General features: G+C 42.9%; 1 non-coding gene across 1 annotated transcript; it reads left to right on the forward strand.

Moving 5' to 3' along the window:
* The first annotated feature begins 1,892 nt into the window (after positions 1-1,892).
* On the forward strand, positions 1,893-1,965 carry trnav-cac. Its single transcript has one exon. It is a non-coding gene; the product is annotated as a tRNA-Val (tRNA).
* Positions 1,966-6,000: the final 4,035 nt, after the last annotated feature.

Raw genomic sequence — 6,000 nt, forward strand, 5'->3', positions numbered from 1 at the left:
TAAAGGGATTTCTTTCCTTGCTTGATTTAGTCTGTCAAAAGTGCAATCGTTGAGCGCATTGCAGTGGTCATTGATTGTAGTTCTCCTTCAATGATTTGAAGCATGCTCTTGGTAGCTTTGTCATGGATGTTATTATGATGACCGTACGAAATTTCAGTTGCCATGGTTCAGGTACGCGCTTATCCGAAAGTGTTTCCAAGGGCCTCTTGGTGGCATCCTCGTTCATGAGTTGATTGATGCTTGCCTCCTTTGGTGAATAAAGGCTGGCTGTTATTAAAAATTCTCCCCGTCGGGGAATCGAACCCCGGTCTTCTGCGTGACAAGCAGAGATACTGTCCACCAGAGGTGTGGACTCGAGTCACATGACTTGGACTCGATTCAGACTCGAGTCACCAATTTGATGACTTTGGACTCGACTTGACAAAATCACAAAACACTTGCGACTCGACTTGGACTTGAACACTCATGACTCGGGACTTGACTTGGACTTGAGCCTTCTGCCTTGAGGTGACTTGATAATTTAATTCAGAGGTCTCCACCACGCCGATAGCGAGATGCCGCTAGAAGAGCAGACTCCCGTCGGGGAGAGGAGAATCTTCAGCCGCTGCAACTCTTGCTGAGAATCCATGCAGGCAGGGGCGGGACTTTATTTTGCTGAGCCACCATGCGGCCAATCATATGCGAGGACACACTATGATCATACCATTATGTGAAAGAAGGGTGGGGGGCAGACGCTCCAAAGACAGCAGGTGTAGTGGTACAGGCCAGATACACAGAGCCACGGGGAGACGGGGAGCCGGATTTAAATGCAAGCGCGTCGGAAAAAGTCAAGAAATTAGCGAAAACCGAAAAAATAAGCAGCATCTGGCTGCATTTCAATTATATTGGAGAAAGCAGAGCTGAGTGCAGGATTTGTAAAATAAAAATAACCTTCAGAGCAGGGTTTTTTTTTTGGTAACCACTCAGGATGTATTGTCAGAGGTGGCAGAAGTTCAGATCTTGTACTTGAGTAAAAGTACCAGAGTGTAGGAATACTCGGTTACAATAAAAAGTCCTGCATTCAAAATGTTACAAGTAAAAGTACAAAAGTATTAGCATCAAAATATACTTAAAGTACCACCTGCAGAGGGATGTAGATTCAGGTGTTCTCTTCCCCATAGGGACCGCCTCGCTGCACATTATACCTTGCATAAAGATAGATTGTGGGTCCCTTATAACATGTTGTACACAGTGGAAATAAACATTCTGGTCACCTCAACATCAGGGATCTTATACATTAAACTCCTTCTGAATCAAACCGTCACGATAGCATTACCTTACTGATCCCTCTTACAATAGAAAAAAACACGTTACTTTACCAGCAGAGAGAAAAAAGATTATTAAATGATTAATGTGACTAATAAAGAGCAGTTTGATTATTAAGTATTATTCTGTTGATCGATGTCATTACATTTGTTGAAAAGCACATAAGGACTTGTTTAAGACTTGTTTTGTCAAAGTTTAGGACTTGGACTTGACTTGAACTTGCCCATCCTGACTTGAGACTTGACTTGGACTTGAGCGCAAAGACTTGAGACTTGACTTGGACTTGCAAAACAATGACTTGGTCCCACCTCTGCTGTCCACTATACTAACGAGGAATGCTCTAGCAGCAATCCTAGCACGTCAATCCTAGGTGGCGCTCTTCGAGGGGTTACAGGTCATATCCAGGATAGCATTTGGGTTCAGTACACAGTTGCTGTCACGAAAGTCCATGACGCTGCAGCTGTGACTGGATCCAGTGTAAAATCTCTCCGAGTCTCAGAAATCAACATGTGGTCGGTCGTATTGAAGGTTTACAATTAAATATCAATGTTGCATCTACGCGCAAACGTGTACTTAGCTTTCCAGCAGTTTCTGTAGTGTAGTGGTCATCACGTTCGCCTCACACACGAAAGGTCCCCGGCTCAAAACCGGGCAGAAACACTCTTCTTTGATCCTGATCAACTTCAAAGAACTCAACCAAGAAAAGTTATCGGGAATCAAGATAGAGTAAAAAGCACTTTCAGAAATATGGCAGTTGAATGTTGAGTCTTTTCAAGACAATTGTTGGATGACCAAGACAATTGTTTGTTGAGCATGGCTTTTGAATTGTACGGCTTTGGCTCTCCGTGTATTCAAATCGAAGAGGCATGTCGTCCTGTGAACAACTGAAGGTTGTTAATAGCAGTTATGCTCAGGGTACTTCAATTCTGCAACCAAGGACTTTCTTTTCGTTCCTGCTCATAGTTTGTCCGGTCAAAATGAAAAATATAAAGGGATTTCTTTCCTTGCTTGATTTTGTCTGTCAAAAGTGCAATCGTTGAGCGCATTGCAGTGGTCATTGATTGTAGTTCTCCTTCAATGATTTGAAGCATGCTCTTGGTACCTTTGTCATGGATGTTATAATGATGACCGTACGAAATTTCAGTTGCCATGGTTCAGGTACGCGCTTATCCGAAAGTGTTTCCAAGGGCCTCTTGGTGGCATCCTCGTTCATGAGTTGATTGATGCTTGCCTCCTTTGGTGAATAAAGGCTGGCTGTTATTGAAAATTCTCCCCGTCGGGGAATCGAACCCCGGTCTTCTGCGCGGGGAGCGCGTATAGTAAGGTGTAACTCTCTTAACTTTACCATTCATTCTCTATGGTAGTTCTTACACTGTGACTGCAATATATTTCTGGCCACAAGCGAGAAATTGGGGGCGCTGTTGCACCCTTTTGGTAGAAGTAAGGAGACCCAGTTTCCAGTGACAGAGAGTGAGAAACGGAGCAGCAGCAGCAGCATCTTACAGATAGAGAGACGACATTAGCGACACAATTCGACTTCTAACATCACGTCAAACTTATCAAACGTAAGTGGGGCTTATTTTTCTATGACTGAATTAACACTTATCATATTGTTACACTGTTTTTGCAATAGTTGTTAGTTGTTTGTTTGTTTGTCTTTAACTCTGTGTGTCTAAGGTACTGTAACTTTTGTTAGCTAACGTTACACTAACGTCATGTATTTACAGTAAATGTCAGCGTTAACAGCAGCTGATTTATTACTCATTACACATGGCAAAAGAGCTGTCAAATGTGTTTTACAGGTGTATCTTGTAACACTGATCCAAAAACTGCATTATTTGACTCTTTTCATTGCTGCAGTTCTACTTACTACAGTACATTTTAATCGGGTAAATACTACAGTATTCAGTCTTAAAACTCTTTTTTTGCTATCTTCTATTATACTTTTGTTATTATTTTACCCATCTGCTTTTCAGTCTGTCTGTTCATGTAATAGAGAAGTTGTTACCTAGTCATTACAAATCCCAATTAATGTAAACATGAAATAAAGTGAGTTCACTCACATTGACAGGGCAATACATAACACATCTTCCTGCCCACCTGCCCCTCTGTTTGTTTGTGAATGTGGGGGATTTTGTTTGGGTCAGGTGGGATTCGAACCGTCGTTCTTTTGAAAAGGCTTCTGGCCAATAGAAAGTCTTCTATGGGTATACACGGCTTACCTCTGCGTGTTAGGCGAACGTGATGACCACTACACTACAGAAACTGCTGAAAAGCTAAGTACACGTTTGCACGTGGATACAACATTGATATTTCATTGTAAACCTTCAAAACGACGGACCACATATTGATTTCTGAGACTCTGAGAGATTTTACACTGGATCCATTCACAGCTGCAGCGTCATTGACTTTCGTGACAGCAACTGTATACTTAACCCAAATGCTATCCTGGATATGACCTGTAAGCCCCTTTGGAACGTTTCATGGTGCCGGAGAGGAGGTTTGACCACGTCAACATCGACCTAGTGGGTCCATTGCCCTCCTCTCAGGGTTTTTCCTACCTCCTCACCATGGTGGACAGGACAACCCGTTGGCCTGAGGCGGTTCTTCTCGTGTCGACGTCGGCGGCTGACATAGCCCGGGCTTTCATTGCGACGTGGGTGTGTCGGTTTGGCACCCCGTCGGACATTTCCTCTGACCGGGGTTCGCAGTTCACGTCTGAGCTCTGGAACGCCGTGGCGTGTGGTTTGGGGGTTAAGCTTCACAGGACAACCGCTAATCACCCTCAGGCTAACGGCCTCTGTGAACGTTTCCATCGCTCCATGAAGGTGGCACTCAGAGCCGGCCTGAAGGACAGCAATTGGGTCGACAAGCTGCCTTGGGTAATGCTGGGCCTGGACCGCGCCTAAGGAAGATCTGCGGTGTTCCACGGCTGAGATGGTCTACGGTCAGCCACTGAGAGTTCCAGGGGATTTCCTCCCTAACACATCGGTTCCCTGGTCGGCGTCGGCACAGCGGGTTTGCCGCTGAGACTTTTGCTCCGATTCCCACTGCTCAACATGGTACTCAGGTGTCCCGCCACGCTGACTTTGTTTATGGGTGAATTCTGGGGGGGCTTGTGTGGTGGCACATTATTAGTACATAATTCACAGGTGTGATTAGTGTGTGTTGCAACCCGGACCCGTTAGTGAGGGTTTGGTGTCATTCATGCTAGCTTGACATGCAGAGCAGCACATGTACTTACCTTATCTTGATTAATGGATAATAAAGTGTGGAGTTCCATACTGAACACACCGCCTCTGACTCCCTTTCATCGGCTCTACAGTATACTGTTTTTGTTCAAATAAAATCATTATTATTATTATCATAATGACCAAATCTGAACTCTGAAGACTGAAATTATATTGTGTGTGATGGAATCAGATACAAATAGATGCAACAAATTGTGAGCATTTGAGAAACAATATTTCTGTTGAATTCCTCACAACCAAGACAACCCCAAAGAGAAGCACTTATGAAGAAAAAAAACATTAGGGTTTTGCTTTAGGGTAATCTGAATGTGATTTCAATGACATGTTTAGTTATAGTCTGTAGCATTTGTCCTCTTCAACCGCCCCAACAGGAAGCACTTGCTGAATTCAATTGCAAATCAATGCTCAAGTTGGGCCAACATCAAAGACTTTCAATTTCCTACAGTAAAGGCATCTTCCATCATGATTTTACCGTTTTCCAAGGGGTTCCTTTCCAACATCTCCTTTGCTGTGCCTCAGTGGAAGTGTTGTTTCTTGCAAAGATGTACCCTTCTTAAGTACTGAATGCAGACATTTCCAGCCAACCCAGCCTCAGTTTTGATTGCTTTCAATGACCATTGTAAGTAAACACACGCATTCTCAACCATCACCTGATATGAACGGACTGCTATCACCTAACAAGTGGTCAATCAGAGTTGTTGATGTTTCTCGTTGCAACTCTGGCAGCAGCAGCAATACTTAAACAATGCTAAGACATATAATTCTTCCTTTACAGTCTGTAGCATTTGTCATGTTCAACCGCCCCAATGAGAAGCACTTATTGAATTCAGACTCAGACCAATGCTCAAGTTGGTTCAATATCAAAGACTTGCAACTTTTCATGGCTTCTGAGTTTCCACGTGGGGTTTTCCACCATCTTCTCTGACTTTTCTTTTTGTCTTAAAATATACCTTAAAAATTAAATATTGCATATGAACATATAGATAACACGCTGGATGATGCAGGGTCAGCAAAACTACCCCAACAAAAGCACTTACTGCAATGTAAACAAAGTTAGTGTTTTTGTAAAGGTTATCATAATGACCAAATCTGAACTCTGAAGACTGAAATTATATTGTGTGTGATGGAATCAGATACAAATAGATGCAACAAATTGTGAGCATTTGAGAAACAATATTTCTGTTGAATTCCTCATAACCAAGACAACCCCAAAGAGAAGCACTTAGGAAGAAAAAAAAACATTAGTGTTTTGCTTTAGGGTAATCTGAATGTGATTTCAATGACATGTTTAGTTATAGTCTGTAGCATTTGTCCTCTTCAACCGCCCCAACAGGAAGCACTTGCTGAATTCAAATGCTCAAGTTGGGCCAATATCAAAGACTTTCAATTTCCTACAGTAAAGGCATCTTCCATCATGATTTTACCGTTTTCCAAGGGGTTCCTT

The sequence above is a fragment of the Trematomus bernacchii genome, unplaced genomic scaffold (assembly GCF_902827165.1).
Source record: "Trematomus bernacchii unplaced genomic scaffold, fTreBer1.1, whole genome shotgun sequence".
Taxonomy (NCBI): domain Eukaryota; kingdom Metazoa; phylum Chordata; class Actinopteri; order Perciformes; family Nototheniidae; genus Trematomus; species Trematomus bernacchii.